The sequence below is a fragment of the Aegilops tauschii genome, chromosome 7 (genome assembly GCF_002575655.3).
Source record: "Aegilops tauschii subsp. strangulata cultivar AL8/78 chromosome 7, Aet v6.0, whole genome shotgun sequence".
Classification (NCBI taxonomy): domain Eukaryota; kingdom Viridiplantae; phylum Streptophyta; class Magnoliopsida; order Poales; family Poaceae; genus Aegilops; species Aegilops tauschii.
Genome location: NC_053041.3, coordinates 493,082,311 through 493,101,980, shown reverse-complemented (window position 1 = coordinate 493,101,980; position 19,670 = coordinate 493,082,311).

Here is a 19,670-nt window from a genome sequence, read left to right as displayed (position 1 = left end):
ACAAGCAGCAAGGATCCCGTCGACGTCGACGTGCAGGAGCTGACCTTCTTGACAGTTCCGCCCAAGCTGCTGGTCGGGGCTAAGCTTGTGTCCCTCCACATTCAGATTGACAAGCTCACGTCCTAAATGTTTCTACAATGCCTTCTGTTTATCTTAGTAATATGCTAATATAGGGATTACCTTGGTCTACTTTAGCTTAAGAAATGGTGGGTTTTGGTGGCGATGCAGCAATTACTTCGACATCAGATCAGTAATTTCCAACAGTCGAACGGATATTTTGTGTCTGTTGGATATAAAGTTCCTTTGGGTAAGAAGTATCTACTTGTCATCAAAATGGATAAAAGGAGATGTATGTAGACGTATTTTAGTTCTAGTTACGTCCCTTTTTATCCATTTTGATGACAAGCACTCCCTCCGTTCCACAATACATGCCTTCCATTTGTCAAAATATAGATGTATCTAGACATGTTTTAGTATACAGGTACATCCATGATAGACCCAATCGGATGGTTGAGAACACTACAGTTCGTAGCTACAGATGCGTGTGTGACTCCCAGATGCAGAGGCCGGGGTCATCATCCTCCTTTTCGGGAAAAAATAGACGCGTGTGTGAGAGGACGAGTGCATGCGTGCACCTCTTCTCTTCCTGTATAACGTACTACTAAACTCAGAGTACAAGTTTTTGTGGGTGGCACGATGGTGCGTGCGAGAAGTCCTGAGAGATAGGTTTAATGCGTCTGAAAAAAAGACTAGCCTAGAGCTCGCCACGCGGCTATTCCTGTCGAACGCCCCATTAACCGTAAGATGTGTATACGACGGTGCCAGTTATTGCACGTACACAGCAGTACTCCCTCCTTTCCGGTTTATAGGGCTTAATTCAAAAATCTCACCAACCAAGATGGTGAGTGGTGGAATATTTTTTGTAGTTTGCAAAAGCACCTAATTAATGCTCTTGTTTTTCTCAAAAAATATGTTTATCAATGCATTAATTGCAATGCATGCATGCATAAAGTACATGCATTGGTTAATTTTCTCTTAATACTTGCATGCAATGATTTAATGCACCTTGGAATCTGAACATGTGTTGGGGAACAACCAAATTGAGCCTTATAAAATGGAAAAACTAAAATTTTGAGATAAGCCCTATAAAACCGGAAAGGAGGGAGTAGAAAAAGAAGTACTCCATCCGGGAATAGTGCCGCACTTCGAAACTAGAACCGTCAATAAATTTTGAGCTTGCGTCTCGTCACATTCCAAATTACTCCACGCTATATTGAATTGCAAACCTGTGCACACCGATCACAACCTAGACGGTTTCCCACTTAGGAGCATATTAGTACCACGCTATATTGAATTGCAAACCTATTCACACCGATCACAACCTAAACGGTTTCCCACTTAGGAGTGTATTAGTACTCGGTTATAAATACTAGTATGCCAAGATGACTGCACATTCCTCCTCAACTCCTCATCCACAAAAACAAACAAGTCATTCAGCATCCTTCCCTTGCGTCTGCCATGGCCAGCGTGAGTTCTGGGTCGAGAGATTGCCACCAGGGAGAGGCGAGCATGGAAGCGGAAGCACGAGAGATGTCCCGCCTCGCTGCGAGAGCAGTCGACATGTCCCGCCGCGCGGAAGTAGCAGCACAGAGGTCCCGCTGCGCCGCTGAAGCAGCACGGAGGTCCCGCCGCGCCGTCGATGCAGCAGACTGGTCCGGCCGCGCCGCGGAAGCAGCAGAGATGTCCCGCCGCGCCACGAATGCAGCAGAGATGTCCCGCCGCGCCGCGGTGGCCTGGGAAAATTTCTCGCGGGCAGGCGACGACTGTTACAGGCGCATGCATGCGATCGTCCATAGCCAGATGGATCAGATCTCCGGCTGGGCGAGGTTGCAGGACGACATGAAAGCCTCATTTGAACAAGCTACCGGCATCATCCGGCAACTAAGGGAGGGCAATGAGAGGCTCTGGGCCGAGCGCGACCTGCTGAGGGAGAAGATCGTCCGAAGTGCAGACCAGCAGGAGGAGACCAGTGCCTTGTTGAAGAGGACCGGCGTCATCGTCAAGAAACTTATGGACGAGAATGACATGCTCCGCAACGAGCGCCAAAGGCTGGTGGAGGAATTCGTGGATGTTCTCAAGCAGCGTCTTGAGGACACGAAAGAGCTCATCGTCGCTCGCCGCGGAGACTAGTTCCCGCGGCCTGCAGCAACGCATCAAGAAAGTAGAGATCAACGAGCCAGATCCTTGTCTTCCTTCTTCTTTTGCCCTTGTGTATTTCGGGCGTAGCCGCATGTGGCTTTTTTAATTATCTTTCTAATTATGTAAGACAATTAATCGTCCTTATCTTTCTGTGGAAGATCAATGTTGCGAGGCTGGAATGAAGAAAACTCTTGCTATGGCAACCCTGGCGTTGTTGTTCTTCTAGTTGCTGTTGGGCTTCCTTCAGTTTCCTGGTTTCTTTTGATGTAATAATCGGTTTAGGATGTGGATTGTGTCGTCGGTTGTGAAATGTTGGGTTCTAGCACGGATGTTTGGCCTTTGTTGGCCTCTTGGGATGTTGCGATTTCAATCTGGTAGCTTTTAGTCCTTCGTGTTAGGCTGGAGTTGTGCTGAACTTCTAGTGAATTGTGGTGGTTTTTAGTAATGAAAATCGGAAGGGGCAAGCCCTTCTTTGATCAAAAAAATTAATCGTCCTTATATATTCATCAGTCTTGCTATAAGTCACAGTAGATGCTATATAGGTCCGTCGGATCTTACATCAAGATCCGTGCTTTCAGATTTTCTTTTTTCTCTCTTAAATCCCAGTCGAGTGAGACATAGCCACGCCATTAAACAGAGGCTCGGGCGCCATTAATGGAGACCTTGGGAGAGAGGTGGACGGCAGATGGAGGTCAAAGGGCTCTCCTCCTGATAAGCACGTGCAGGGGTCTGATCGCACACCTCTCGTACTCAAATAGCTACCCTGCACGGAGCCTCCTAGCTAATAAAAAATGGGGACGCGTGGCGGCACGTAAATGGTACTAGTAAGTAGAACGCCCTCGATTTCAATAATACTTGTGTTTCTGATTGTAACGTGTCAGCACTTGTTCCAAAATGACTTCGTTGATTGTTAATGTGTGCGCCTTCGCAAATCGGGCTGCAAATTTACCACAGCATGTTGGTGCCATGTCATGGCACCAAGCCAAGTTCCATTATTTTCATGCATGTTTTGGATTTACAGGAATTAAAAAACTAAGTTTCTCAATGTTTCCAACCCAGCCACGACGCCTAGAATTTTGAATTTCATTCCCATTTCTTGCATGGAACCTAGAAATTTACCCGAGGACACACATGTGATTTTTCAACCAACTTTGGTGCACTAGAACATGTGCTTGTATTTCAAATTTGAATTATGCACATAAAGGTGACACGTTCCCTCCCAGAACCACGAGCCTTCTTGAGAGAAGCTCCAATTTGCAAGAAGCTTATACCAAAATTTGTTCCTATTCGGCCAATTTTTTTTTACCACGGCATGGTACTACCATGACATGACACCATGCCAAGTTTCATGATTTTAAAACCAAGTTTATCAATGTTCTCGACCGAGCCACGATGCCCAGATGTTTGAATTTTATTCTCATTTTTTGCATGGGACCTACTCCCTCCTTCCATCTATATATGGCCTAATGTATTTTTCAAGACAGCCTTTGACTATTGACAAGATTAATAGCACATGTGATGTATACTATGAAAATTATATTATTGGAAGCTCCTTTGACATACAAATTTGAAGGTATGCTTTGTGTAAGTTGCATGTCATATATTATTGCTCTAACGTTTGGTCCAAGTTAGCCTCGGAAAACGCATTAGGACCTATATAGATGGAAGGAGGGAGTAGAAATTCACCCGAGGACACAAATGTGATTTTTCAACCAACTTTGGTGCACGGGAGCATGTGCTTGTAGTTCAAATTTGTATTATGCACATTAAATGACCAAAAACTCAATTAATGTGTAAATAAGGCCAAACGAAGCCGGAATAATTCCAAAATTTAACAGGGCACTCATGTAGTTCTATGTTGCCTTTGTAAATAAACTCAAGGGGGACAACGTATATCATTTCGCACTCAAAGGTGGCACGTTCCCTCTCAGAACCACGAGCCTTCTTGAGAGAAGCTTCGGTTTGCAAGACGCTTATACCAAAATATGTTCCTATTCGGCCAATTTTTTTACCACAACATGGTAGTACCATGACATGACATCCATGCCAAGTTTCATGATTTTCAGACGTGTTTTGGATTTACAACAATTTTAAAACCAAGTTTCTCAATGTTCTCGGCCGAACCATGATGCCCAAATGTTTTAATTTTATTATCATTTCTTGCATGGGACCTAGAAATTCACCCGAGGACACAAATGTGATTTTTCAACCACCTTTGGTGCACGAGAGCATGTGCTTGTAGTTCAAATTTTACTTATGCACATTAAATGACCAGAAACTCAATTAATGTATAAAAAACGACAAACGAACCCGGAATAATTCCAAAATTTAACAGGGCACTAATGTAGTTCTATGTTGCCTTTGTTAAGAAACTCAAGGGGGCAGCGTATATCGTTTCGCACTCAAAGGTGGCACGTTCCCTCTTAGAACCACGACCTTCCAAATCGGTCTTTTTTACCACAACATGTTAGTGCCATGACATGACACCATGCCAAGTTTCATGATTTCCAAGCGAGTTTTGGATTTACATGAATTTAAAATCAAAGTTTCTCGATGTTCTTGGCCGAGTCATGACGCCCAGATGTTTGAATTTCATTCTCATTTCTTCCATGGGACCTAGAAATTCAACCAAGGACACACATGTGATTTTTTAACCCACTTTGGTGCACTGGAGCATGTGCATGCAATTCATATTTAGATTATGCACATTAAAAGTCCAGAAACTCAATTAATGTATAAAAAGGCCAAATGAACCCGAAATAATTCCAAAATTTAACAGGGCACTCATATAGTTCTATGTTGCCTCTGTAAATAAAATCAGGGGGAGGCAGCGTATATCGTTTCGCACACAAAGGTGACACGTTCCCTCTCGGAACCACGAGGCTTGTTGAGAGAATCTCCGGTTTTGCAAGAGGCTTATACCAAAACTTGTCCCAGTTCAGCCAAAAATTATACGTATGAAAACAGGGTTTAGATTATCCCAAACATCTCGCTACCTAGACAAATAATGTACTATGATTTGAATTCAACATAAAATGGATACAAATATTTGAATTGGAGAGCGTATGGTACATGTAGTTCATAGTGAAATATGATTACTGCTATATGTATGTTTTTTGTTATCAAGATAATATTTAAATTATTGTATAACTTGACAACAATCGCATTCAAATAAGGAAAATTGATTCAAATTTAGTCCATATGGTAGACGACAATATATACGTTCACATGGTGGAGTAAAATGTTCATATATGATGGAAGATCAAAATGTACGACTACATCAGATATAAAAAGGGACATTACTCTTTCTTTGGTGGGAATTGATTTGTTTTTTGTTGTTGTTGAGGGAAGTGCGAGTAGATTTGGTACTGTGTAGGGTAATCTTGTTCTCCCGATTTTTTTTACATTTTTCTTTTAGTTTTTTCAATGGCATCTATAGCAATATAGTAAAAGGGGACATGACTCTCTTGTGTCTTGTATGAATTGTTTTTTTTACACGTTAAGTTTGTTCTGCCGAACAAGGAATCCGCTCCTTGTTATCTCGAAATTTTCAAGCTCGAGTATCTTTTGTCTCACCTGCTTTGAAACTCCCGCTTCTTCAACCCACGCCGCGCCTTGTTATCCCGAAATTTGGACGCGCGCGAGAACTCCCTCCTCATCCGAAATTGCTCCCGCGGCCCAGACATGCGAAATCCCCCTTCTACCCCTCAGCCGGAAATGAAGCTCCACGTCGCGGTGTCAAAACCGGTGGGGGTACGCTGGTAACTTACCCTACATTTCGGACAAGCGCGTCCCTAAGCTTGGCTCCCCCTCCCCCTTCCACACCCCCCCCATTCGTACACCGAGGCCGCCAAAACCCGCGAAACCCCACGCTCCTCCATCGGCCTCCCGACCGCCGCCTAGCCGGAGACTCTTCCCCGACTACGTCATCCACCGAAACAGCTCGCCGTTCCTCATCCACCGCACCGGATGAGGATCCGTTGTCGATCTCGTCGTCCCGCCGGATCAGCCGCCACGTCCTCCACCTCCAAGGAGCTGCCCCGACGTTTGCCTCGTCTATCGCGCCACCTCAATCCCCACAGCGCCGTCTTGACCTGCCCCACCGGAACCGCAGCACCCTCACCAATTCCTCCAATGAAGCCGAGGCCAACTCGGCGCCACCAAGGAGGTTCTGCACTCACCGCTGCATTTTATCTTTTATTCGATCTCATGGGGCTGCCGGTGCTCGATACCGAGCAGACATGGCGTGTCTCCATCGACGGCGCCGTCGCCGGCCACATCATCCACGGCGTCTCTCCCCCATGTTGTTGCTTCCTCGGTGGCGACTTCCACAATGGCACTAGCTGCAGCTGCTCCGGCTCGCGCTCGCGCTGCGGCTCTGTTCTTGCTGTCGGTCGCGCTGCTGCACTGCTCCTGCTTTCGTTCGTGCTGCTGCTCTGCTCTTGCTCTCGCTTGCGCTGCTGCTGCTGCTGCACGACCTCCGGCAGCTACAGGAGTTGCTGATTTAGCACTCGCTCGTGGTGCTACTGCACGACTTGCTCTCTGCTAGTGCGTTCCCTGCTCGAGCGTCTGCTGATTTAGATCACTGCTTCTCTGCTACTAGTGCTCGAACGCCCTAAACATCTATTGCAATGCTCTGTTACTAGTTCAATCAGTTTCGACAGTAAAATTCAGTTTCGACTGTGAAGTTCATTTTCTTCAGTTAAGTTCAGAGTGAACAGTACTTATAGCATCTGTTGGAGCGGCCGTGGCGCGGCTGATGCGTTTTACATCTACTCCCCCCCATTCCGAAATATTTGTCTTTCTAACATTTCAAATGAACTACAACATACGCATGCATGTAGACACATTTTAGAGTGTAGATTCACTCACTTTGCTTCGTATGTAGTCACTTGTTGAAATATCTAGAAAGAAAAATATTTAGGAACGGAGGGAGTAGCACTTTTTGGTGATGTATTTTACATCATCTATTGCAGATGGTATTAGGGTCCCACTTCAGATTAACGTTGTCTGTCGTGTCATGCTTCAGCCTCGTCGCCGTACACCTTAGCGAAGCTGCTCCAACGACGGAACCGTCCATCACAGCGGAGCAGTACCCTCGGCGCCGTTTCTAGAGGCCTCGGATCTTCTTCCCCGCCTCCGACAGTCACACCCGCACCAACCCAATGAGGTTGAGGTCCACAAGGCTATGCCAAAGAGGTTGTACACTCGTCGCATCACTTTGTTTCTCCATTCCTCTGTTCTTCCAATTCATGTGAGCCAAACATCCAGGTTGACTGAAATCCTATGTTTCCAAATGCTCTGTTTTGCACGTGCATTCCTATCCTATTCCTGTCTTTTTCCTGTCCCTGCGTTTATAGAATCCTCCAATTCTAAGGAGCCCTTACAGATTTACTTCATTTTTAGATAGGCGTCAAAGAAAACTCTGTGTGTTATGTCCTGCTCCTGCCGTGCCGTCATCCACCCCACCTGAGGTGCACCATCGACAGAAGCGTTCACTGCAGCAGAGATCCCCCTGCAGACTTCCTTTCGCTGCCTCAGATCATCTTCCCCGTTGCCGGCAGCCACGCCAACTGCATTACCATCATCGACTGAGCAGATGAACCTGAGGACTACACAGTTCCGGAAGAGAGGTCGTAGTCATTCGTGTTTGCTTACGTTATACATCGGTTATTATTACCTGCTACTTTATCGTTCAATCTTGAGTTTTGAATTGCCCATGGGTCTCATATCGAGCCAGCAACGAATAGTATCTGTCTACTATCTGGTTCATCTGGGGTCTTCTATGTGGTTCATGTTGGGTGGGCAACAAACAATAGATGATCCATTGTCTATCTTTTTAAACTGAAGCTATAATCTACCTGCTATCATTAGTTTTGGATCCATCCACTCATTTGCTACCATCGGTCTTGATTTTTGCATGCACCCCTTAGGCCTTACAAAATCTAACTATTTTTTTATTATGCATGTCAGATATTGTACACAATCGTACTGAACATGTAGAGAAAAAGAGAAGACCGTTGCGTGCGTATATAATGTCATGCAGACGCCGCTCCATGGTGGGTGAAGTGCCCCCCTCCTGCATTTCCAGATTGTATTCCAGAGGAAGATAACTGTTCAGATGGAGATTCAGAAGGAGCCGACCACGCCTGTTTACCACCTGAGGTGTTTGCTCTAACCTGGCATGCTGATGTTGGTCATATCATGCATATGGCGCCTTGCATTGCTTACATTATACATCTTATATGTCATCAGCTTAGTTTCGATTTGCTTTGTGTGAATGCCACCTGTTTGGTTTCTATATCATACTCCCACAATTCCTAAATATTTGTCTTTTTAGAGATTTCAACAAGTGACTACATACGGAACAAAATGAGTGAATCTACACTCTAAAATATGTCTATATACATCCGTATGTGGTAGTCCATTTGAAATCTCTAAAAAGACAAATATTTAGGAATGGAGGGAGTATGATACCTGTCATATTACGAAGAGTAGGTGAATTGTATTGTGCCATATTTTTTCCATAATGTATTCCATTTGTCAACATTTTTTATACATTCATCTACTCTTCCTGTGCATCAGCCATTTGAGTCGGTCATGGGAAAATCTGGAGTGAAAATAAGGTCTTCTGAGCAGTCAGTGCTACCTGTCGATGCAGATTTCTTGCTGGTTACAGATAGCTCGTCAGAGGAGGATTCAGAGAGAGATGACCAGTCGTATCCCCCCCCCCCCGAGGTGCATGCTCTAACTTGGCTGGGTTATATTGCTCATATCATGCATATGGTGTCTTGCATTGCCATGCCATCTGATTAGATTAGACATGCTTTGTGTGAATGCCTCCTGTTTGCTTTCTATATCAGATATGTGAATTATGCAATGCCATGTTTTTCAGCCAGTTATCATATATGTGAATTATGCACCGCCATGGAGCCAGGCATCATATATGTGAATTATCTCATGCCATCTTTTTTTCATTACGTATTCCATTTGTCGACAATCTGTGTATATTGAACTACTCTTCATGTGTATCAGCTATTTGAGCCGGTTATGGAAAAATCTGGAGTGAAAACAAGGTCTTCAGAGCAGGCAATGGTACCTGTTGAAGAATATATCTCGATGGTTACAGGGAGCTCCTCAGAGGAGGATTCAGAGATAGATGACCAGTCCTATATCCCACCTGAGGTGTATGCTCTAAGTTGCAATGTTTATATTTCTCATATGATGCATATGGTGTCTTGCATTGCTTAGTTTAGACATCATATGCACAATATTGAATTCTATCTGCTTAGTTTAGAGATCATACATGCGAGTGCCAGCTGCTTAGTATATGAATCAATTATGTCAATTATATCATGCCATCCTGTATACTTAGACAACATGTATGTGAATTATTTCATCCCAACCTATTTTAGAAAGACATCATATAGTTTTGTCATGTCATCCTGTTTAGGTACTCATCATATGTTGAATTATGCCATTATATCCTGTTAAGTTATCCATCATATATCTGAAACTGTGTCATGCTATCCTGTTTTGTTAGGCATCATATATGTGAAATTGTGTCATGCTGTCCTGTTTGGTTAGACAACATATATGTGAATTACCACATCTGTCTATCATACAATGTCTGTACGTTCAATTTCTTTTCTTGTTTATCAGCCATTTGAATTGGAGGGGGTGATGGCAGTATCTAAGGGAGAAAAAACCCGTTCTTCACAAAAGACAGTGCTACCCGTCGATGCAGATAGAACCATGGTTGTACTGGCCCACAAACTAGCCCCACCACACATAATCGAGACTCTTCCAGATTGCACACTTACACCGTTGGGCAGAGAACCAGCTACAACCCATCTAACCGCAACCCCAGCGGATAGTAACCCACTTATAGTTGACAAAGCACCATGTCCACCACAAAGTACCCCCACACGAGCAGTTTGTAAAACTACTGCAGTGCCCAAAGCACGAAGACCACCACAGCTAACCCAAACTCCACGTTTAAAGCAGAAGAGTAACTGTTCTCAGGTCAGATTCCGTAGCTATGGTCCATACTCCTTTGTTGTTGCATCACTGTATTTACTCATACCAACTACTTTCGAATTTGAAGGATCCAATTGAAACTCCAATGGCGCAACAGGTATGTTTTAAACCTATTTCTTTAACTGGATTGTTGTTCTAACTTCTTGCTCTATGTTGATTTCAGTTTAAGTTGTATAAATAGTTATGTTCTCATGTGATGCACATTACAAGTGCTGCCAATGTTGTGTAGTTTCTCACACTTATATTCTGTCTATGCTGTTGTGTCTTAAAAATATATGAGTTGAACTGTGTCTCTATCTTGATTAGGGAACATAAACTAGAATGATATGGACAATACAGTGACCATAGTACATAGATATATGTTTGTTTCATGTTGTTATCATGTCCACCTTACTACTGAACTGGTTTACCAAAATGAGTTTCGTATACTACAAGCTAAACCTGTGATGTGTCTGCTTGTTTCTCTCGTAGTATGCAAACAGAATATTGGAGCAGAGCACCCCACTATGCAAAGGTAGAGAAAGTAATGCAGATAAGGTTCAAGATAGTGAGACAACCCTGTTGGTCTCCAAGAAAGGTGATAAAACGATCTTGTAGACAGTGAGAAAACCCCACAATCCTGCGTTGATGTAGTGTTCGAGTTACTGGCCAGTACCGCTGGCACAAGCTCTTCGAACTCGCTGCTTGAATCACTTTGGCTTCTTCAGTCTCAGCTATAAGCTGAAAGGCATCAGTCAGCTGTGCTGCGGCAAGAAGCCGAAGGACTGAGGAAGTCCCTGCAGAATTCAGATGCGTACTTTCTTGTGCAACAGCAAGCGCTGGAGGATTTAAGCGCCAAACAAGAGAAAGTTAATAATCTTGCTAAGCATCTTGCCAGCATTATGGGTACCCAGGATACTGTTTCTTGAACTCTTCTGAAGTGGTTTTAGTTCTGGACTTGTTTTGTTGCGGCGTTTATATGCTGCTTTGTTCCCTATATTTGCACTGGTGGCGAACTTTGATGCCCAGTGGATGTAATATGTGTAATAGCTATGATAGCCTAGCATAAGTTGCTTGCTTATTTATTTCCTTGTTGTCTTGTTTATTTGTTTGCTTGTAGTCAGTGCGGTTCTTTTCCCGCGGTTTGCTAGTGGCGGCAATAACCTATTTTTTAAAACTAGGCCACAATAACCATGGGCTAATATTTACTGTAGTGACACTGGGCCTCCTACGGGCCGTAGAAACAGTGGGCCTTCTACGGGCCGTAGAAACAATGGACCTTCTACGGGCCGTAGAAACAATGGGCCTTCTACGGGCCGTATCATCAATGGGCCTTATACGGGCCGTATGATCGATTGGCCAAACATGGGCCAATAACAGGCCGCATTATGGCCGTAAACGGGCTAGAGTTGGAATCGTCCGTTCATGGGCCGACCATAAGGGACCTTCGTTAATAGGCCGTATTTGATCACGTTATGAAAACGGCCCAACGTATTAACGGGCCACAAACGGGCCGACTGTAACCACGGGCCGAATTTGGCCCACAAGCAGAAAATGACAGTAACGAGCCGTAAGTAAACGAATGCTGGAAATGAGCCCAAGAATAAATGGGCTCTGAGAAGGCCGAAAGATAACATGGGCTGGAAACGGCCCAACGGAATAACAGGCCGTTAATGGGTATAAAGTGATACACTATTCATTACGGGCCAGTTTCACCATGGGCCGTTAATGGGTGTAAAGTGATACACTGTTCATTACGGGCCAGTTTTTCACCACGGGCCGTTAATAGGCCAAGAGTTACATAGGGCCTCATATGGGCCGAAAGACGTCATGGGCCATACATGGGCTAGAAGTGAAAACAGGCTGGAATCATATTGGATGGCCCAAATGACGCTACTGGGCCTAATTCAGATAGAGCGTAACGGGCCTTGGGTTAGCGGGCTGTAAATGGGCTATATGCGAACAGGCCGTTAACAGGCTTTCCATGGGCCGGCCCGCCACCTTTTGACCAAGTCAAACGGGCCGGCCTTTTCACAGGAATGGGCCTCTGTTGGGCCATGCCACGTGTCGACGTATCATAGGCGCCTTCTATCCAATGAGTGGATGACATCTGTCCCAACGATGAGCCGACACGTGTTTCCTCCAGCCAATGATGATTTTACACATGGAAAATCCCCATTGGTCGGGGCTGTTAACGGGTTATCGGATCCAAAACCCGACCCGATAGCTTAATGGCGTTCCGTTACGGTGGATGCCACATGTCGGTCACCCTTGACGAAACCAATTCTGTGACGCGCGATTTATCGTCATGGAAGTGCACACTTCCGTGATGATAATTTTGGTAATGTCATGGAACACTTCACGACAGCACAGGTATGACTATCTTGATTCTGTCATAAAATCGTCATGGATGTACATGCATGACAAAAAACGCGACCTACTGTGACAAACACGTATCATCACGGAAGTGTATTTTTTTTGTAGTGATACTTATTGCAAAAAATTATTAGCCCTGAAAACAAAGTAATAATACACATGCTCCTAGGGGGATATTGGTAGGAAAAGACCATCGCTCGTCCCCGACCACCACTCATAAGGAAGACAATAAAAAATAAATCATCCTCGAACTTCATCACATGACGGTTCACCATACGTGCATGCTTCAGGAAAAACAAACTTTAACACAAGTATTATTACTCAACCACAATTACCAACTAGCATGACTCTAATATCACCTTCTTTATATCTCAAAACAAATGCAAGGAACCAAACTTCTCATATATTCAACAATCTTCATGAAAGTTTTTATTATATCCCTCTTGAATGCCCATCATATTAGGACTAAATTCATAACCTAAACCAATTGCCATACTATTTTCAAGACTCTCAAAATAATATAAGTGAAGCATGAGAGTTCATCAATTTCTATAAAATAAAGCCACCGACGTGCTCTAAAAAGGTATAAGTGAAGTACTAGAGCAACTGCCTAGCTCAAAAGATATAAGTGAAGCACATAGAGTATTCTAATAAATTCACGATTAATGTGTGTCCCTCTCAAAATGTGTGTACAGCAAGGATGATTGTGGCAAACTAAAAAGCAAATAAAGCAAAGACACATATATTTACAAAACTCTCCAAGCAAAACACATATCATGTAGTGAATAAAAATATAGCCTCAAATAATTTTACCGATGCATTGAAGATAAAAGAGGGGATGCCATCCAGGGCACCTCCAAGCTTAGATGCTTGTTTCTCCTTGAATTTTACCTTGGGGTTACTTGAGCATCCCCAAGCTTAGGCTCTTGCCACTCCTTATTCCGTTGTCCATCAAAACTTTACCCAAAACTTAAAAACTTCACAACACAAAACTCGACAGAAAACTCGTGAGCTCCGTTAGTATAATAAAACAAATCACCACTTTAGGTACTGCCGTGAACTCATTCTAAATTTATGATGTTGTTATATCAAATGTATCCCAACTTCTCCATGGTTCATACCCCCCGATACTACCCATAGATTCATCAAAATAAGCAAACAACACATAGAAAACAGAATCTGTCAAAAATAGCTAAAAACAGTGTGTAGGAATCTAAAAACTTAGTATACTTCTGTAACTCTAAAAATTCTGAAAAATAGGAAAACCTGGGAAATTTGTATATCAATCTTGTTTTAAAAATTCAGATCAAAATCACGCTTCTGTGAATTTTCAAAATTCAAGCAATGAGCGCAAAAGTTTCTGTTTTTAAGCAAAATCAAATCAACTATCACCATAAATCATCCCAAAGGCTCTACTTGGCTCAAACAATAATTAAAACACTTAAACACAATTAATACAGAAGTAATATTGTGTATTTATTCAAAAACATAAGCAAAAACAAAAATCACAAAAAATGGGTTGCCGCCCAACAAGCGCTATTGTTTAACACCCCTAGGTAGGCATATTACAAAAGATCTAGGTGTTGTCATCTTTGGTATTTAATCCATAAGTATCCCTCATAATATGTTCAAATGGAAACTTAATTTTCTTTCTTGGAAAGTGTTCCATGCCCTTCCTTAACAGAAATTGAAATCTAATGTTTCCTTCTTTCATATCAATAATTGCAGCAATCATTTCTAAGGAAAGGTCTACCAAGAATAATAGGGCATGTAGGATTACAATCTATATCAAGCACAATAAAATCTGTAGGCACATAATTCCTATTTGCAACAACAATAACATTATTAATCCTTCCAATAGGTTTCTTAATAGAGGGATCTGCTAGATGGAAATTCAAAGAACAGTCATCAAATTCATGGAAACCTAACACATCGCACAAAGTTTTTGGAATAGTGGAAACACTAGCAGCTAAATCACATAAAGCATAACACTCATAATCTTTAATCTTAATCTTTATAGTAGGTTCCCACTCATCATAAAGCTTTCTAGGGACTAAAACTTCCAACTCAAGTTTTTCTTCAAAAGATTTCATCATAGCATCAACAATATGTTTAGTAAAAGCTTTATTTTGATTATAAGCATGAGGTGAATTGAGCATGGATTGTAACAAGGAAATACAATCAATCAAAGAGAAATTATCATAGTTAAAGTCCTTGAAATCCAAAAGAGTGGGTTCATCGCTTCCTAAAGTTTTTGACCTCTCCAATCCCACTTTTATCAATTTTTTCATTAAGATCATCACCCTCCAAATTATTGGGACGCCTTCTAGCTAAAGTTGACTCATCTCCAGTCCCATCTTGATCAAGTTTTATATTGGCAAATAAAGATTCAATAGGAGTCACACCAATCACTTTAAGATCTTCATCATTATTCAAAGATTCAAGTTTAGCAGCCATCTTATTTATCAAAGTGGTTTGTTTGTCAGAAATTTGGCCTACTAAATTTTGTATGTGAGCAAATTGAGCTTTAAGACCAGGAACTTCCTTATTAACATCATCAAGCTCTTTATTAATATACCCAAACATAGTATTTTGTTCTTTAAGCTCATTCCTGAAGAAACTGTTATGCTCAAATTGTAAGAACATAAAGCTTTTTGTATTGTTTTCAATTTCTTCCAACTTTCTGTAGTAAAGATCAAGAACTTTAGGTTGAGCCATAATGACAAAACAAGCAAACTAGCACACAAGCAAACAAAAAGCAAAAGAAAAGGCGAACGAAAAGACGGCGAATAAATAGGCAAATATTTTTGTGCTTTTCTGAAAACGTTTAGAAGTGGGGGAGAGGAAAATGAGAGGCAAATGGCAAATAATGTAATGCAAGAGATGAGAGTTTATGATAGGTACTTGGTAGGCTTGATGTAGAACCTCCCTGGCAACGGCGCCAGAAATTCTTCCTGCTACTTCTTGAGCTTGCGTTGTTATTTCCCTTGAAGAGGAAAGGGTGATGCAGCAAAGTAGAGATAAGTATTTCCCTCAGTTAAGAACCAAGGTATCAATCCAATAGGAAGTACAAGCAAGTCCCCAATAGATGCACCTGCACAAACTAACAAACACTTGCACACAACGCGGAAAAGGGGTTGTCAATCCCTTCACGGTCACTTGCAAGAGTGAGATCTAATAGAGATAGATATAAAAGATAAATAAAAGGCAAAATAAAGTAAAGGTAAATAAATTGCAACAAGGTATTTTTGGGTTTTTGGTTTTATAGATCTGAAAATATATGATGGAAAATAGACCCGGGGCCATAGGGTTCACTAGAGACTTCTCTCTTGAAGGCAAAACATACGGTGGGTGAACAAATTACTGTTAAGAAATTGATAGAAAAGCACATAGTTATGACGATATCTAAGGCAATGATCATGAATATAGGCATCACGTCCGTGACAAGTAGACCGAAACGATTCTGCATCTACTACTATTACTCCACACATCGACTGACTCCTGTCTGCATCTAGAGTATTAAGTTCAAAAGAACAGAGCAACGCATTAAGCAAGATGACATGATGTAGAGGGATAAACTCAAGAAATATGATATAAACCCCATCTTTTTATCCTTAATGGCAACAATACAATACGTGCCTCGCTACCCCTGGTGTCACTGGGTGAGGACACCGCCAGATTGAACCCATCACAAAGCACCTCTCCCATGGCAAGATAGATCAATCTAGTTGGCCAAACCAAATCAATAGATAGGAGAGAAATACAAATCTATTTAAATCATGCATAAAGGGTTCAGAGAAGACTCAAATAATATTCATAGATAATCTGATCATAAACCCACATTTCATCGGATCTCAACAAACACACCGCAAAAGAAGATTACATCAGATAGAACTCCAAGAACATCGAGGAGAACATTGTATTGAAGATCAAAGAGAGAGAAGAAGCCATCTAGCTACTAGCTATGGACCCTTAGGTCTGTGGTAAAATACTCACGCATCATCGGTAGGGCGAAAAGGTTGATATAGAGGCCCAACATGATCGAATCCCCCTCCGCAGAGTGCTAGAAAAGGCCCCAAGATGGGATCTCATGAGAACAGAAGCTTGCGGCGGCGGAAAAGTATTTTTGTGGATGCTTCTGATGTAGATGGGATATTTGGGTATTTATGGAGCAAAGATTAGGGTTAGGAGGTCTACGGGGGGCCCACAAGCCAGGAAGGCGCCCCCTGGGGAGCGCCTCCAGGGCTTGTGGCCTCCCCGTAGGTCTTATGACCTCCTCTCCAAGTCTCCCTGGTTTCTTCTGGTCCAAGAAAAATCATCGTAAAGTTTTATTCCGTTTGGACTCCGTTTGTTATTGATTCTCTGTAAAGGCAAAAGCAAGGAAAAAACAGCAACTGGCACTGGGCACTAGGTTAATAGGTTAGTCCCAAAAAATGATATAAAATAGTACCATAATGCATATAAAACATCCAAGATTGATAATATAAGCATGGAACAATCAAAAATTATAGATACGTTGGAGATGTATCAGCGATGCATGATTACAAGTATGATCTAGAGGAAAATGAACTATGGTGGTGATGGGGCTATCAAGATGACTCTATTCTGGCTTTGCTCACAGATTTTCTGTTGACATTTCGACCTCGGCCCCTTTATAAAATTTGTTTAGGTGGTTAAGAGGCCTCGATTTCCACGCCATACGACTGCTCATGTGAGCGGTCGTGGTCGTATGGAACACCGTCTTTTGCTCTATGGCTCCTGTTGCGCCTCCTCTTCATTTGTTTTATCTCCTCCTTCACTTCTTTCCATGTTCTCACTTGATTTCGTTCATATTTAGCCCATTTCACGCAGAAACACATGAAAGATAGGATTTGTGGAATCCTTTGCATTCATTTGTGATTAGTGGCAATATTAGAGTGAATATCTTGGTTTAAACAAAGGGTAAATGAGTGTAAAAATGTCACTCATCAAAACACTGTCAGATTCAGGGCTCCGCAAACCCTTGAGAGGTTTGAACTCTGGGGTGCGCATGAAGGACTCCCTCTCCCCATCATGCCTACCCCATGATTCCACGGCCTAGCTCGACGAACCGAAAGAACACGAGACACAGAGATTTATACTGGTTCGGGCCACCGTGTGGTGTAATACCCTACTCTAGTGTCGTGGTGGTGGATTGCCTCATGGGCTGGGGATGAACTAGTACAATTGGTGAACAACCTCCGGAGGAGAGGTGTTCTTGAGCTCTATGAGCTGGTGAGGATGGTCTTGGTGGAATGGATCCGGTCCAAGAGGAGTTGCCTCCTATGGTGGTGGCTAGTCCTATTTATAGAGGCCCCGGTCCTCTTCCCATGTAGGCGGGAAGGGATCCCAAAACGGCCAATTTTGAAGGGAGACAACTAGTAGAAGTTATCCTAACAAAAGTAGTCTTCGCGTGCTAAAGGCTCTGGTGGTGGCGCTGCCGTGGTCTCCGCGATGACCTCCATCCTGCCGTCCTGCTGGTCGTGGTCTCGTTGCACTGATATGGAAACATTTTCCTGATGCCACGGAACTCCTCGTCTGCGCCTGCCTCTTTAACACCAAAGAGGAAATTGGTACACTGCGCCCGCTGGCGCCCGCCTGGCCTTGTTCGTCACGGCTCATGTCATGTGAACCTCGCGAGGTGCCCCTTGCATAGATATCTCCGCTCCTCAGGAGCCAGCCTAGCGAGGCCGCCCCAGGGAGGTCTTGGTGTCGTCCGCCTCGCGAGGCTTGGCCCCTCGGGCGGGTCTTGAGCTATTGCTGCCGAAGCTGGGTCGTACCGGGCCGTTGGTGGAGCCACGCTGTGGGCCGCAAGCAGGCAAGTCTGGGTACCCCCGTTCTTAGGATGCCGACTGTAGCCCCCAGGCCCAAGGCGCGCTTGGACTTGGCTTCAACGCGAAGCCAAAGGTCAAGTGCGGAGTGCCACGGGCCCCATCCACCTGCGGCCTTGGTCGACGCATGGCGATTGACAGGTCGTGGGCGCCTCCGCTTCCCCACGCTGCCTCGGCAACCGTCCGTGACTTGACAAGACCCTGCTGCATGCAGAAGGAAAATGATCATTGTGTGTGATCGTGGAGGCCGACGGTTGGCCTCCTTCTGGCTATAAATGAGAAGAGGGGCGGAGCCCCATTCCTCATCTCCTTCTTCTCACAGCGCGCTCCTTCTTCTTTCTCCTTGCTTCACCGTCTTGCCGTGACTCCCATTGCGCCGATCAGGAGATTCTCCGTTGCCAAGAAAGGAAAGACCCCTCGTGAGGAACAGGGGCCACTCCCGCCGAAGAAGAGGTTCGGCTGCTCCCGCGGCGCCGGCGTGAGGCTGGGGGTGACGAGGCCTTGGTACGAGCGGCCTCCACCTGGTTATCCGCTGCCCTTGTATGCCCAAGCTCAAGGCCCCAGAGGAGGAGGTGGCACCTCACGCCACTCGCGTCACGGCCGCGGCGGCCGGGCTGTGGTTGCACGGGCCGCCGACCCACGAACCCACGCCGAGGGCTCCTCGCGGGAGTTCGTGGTATGGGCGGCGATGCCACCGCGTACATGGATCAAGTTCCCGTGGTTCTTCGCCGGAGAGATGCCGCCGAGAGGGCCGTTCGAGCTGTGGCTGCAGCATGCCGAGTGTAGCACCCCGGCGATGGGAGCGGAGGTCGAAGTTGTTTCCCCAGGCAAGATCTTCATGACCCGTGGATGGGGCGAGGTCACCCGCGCCTGCTGTGCGGAGGGGGCCCTCGCCATCCATTTTGAGTACGACGGCGCCTCCATGCCGTTCTTCAAGGTCTTTGACGAGGAGGGCCGCCGCCTGGAGTGCTGCCCTGGAGGGGGCCGCCAGGACGGTGCAGCGGCGGGCGCCGAGCCCGCCCTTGGTTCTGCCGATAGGTCCTCCAGCAGCAGCGGTGGCTCCTGGGGGTCCAGCAACTCCCCTGAGCTTGACGAAACTCCGGAGACGAGCGACGACAGCTACATGCCCCCGAGCTCCCGCCTCGCTCGTAGCGCGGCGACGTCATCCGCTCGCCGTCGCCGATGATCTGGATGGGGTTGGCGCAGCCCCCAAGGGCCCACTGTTGA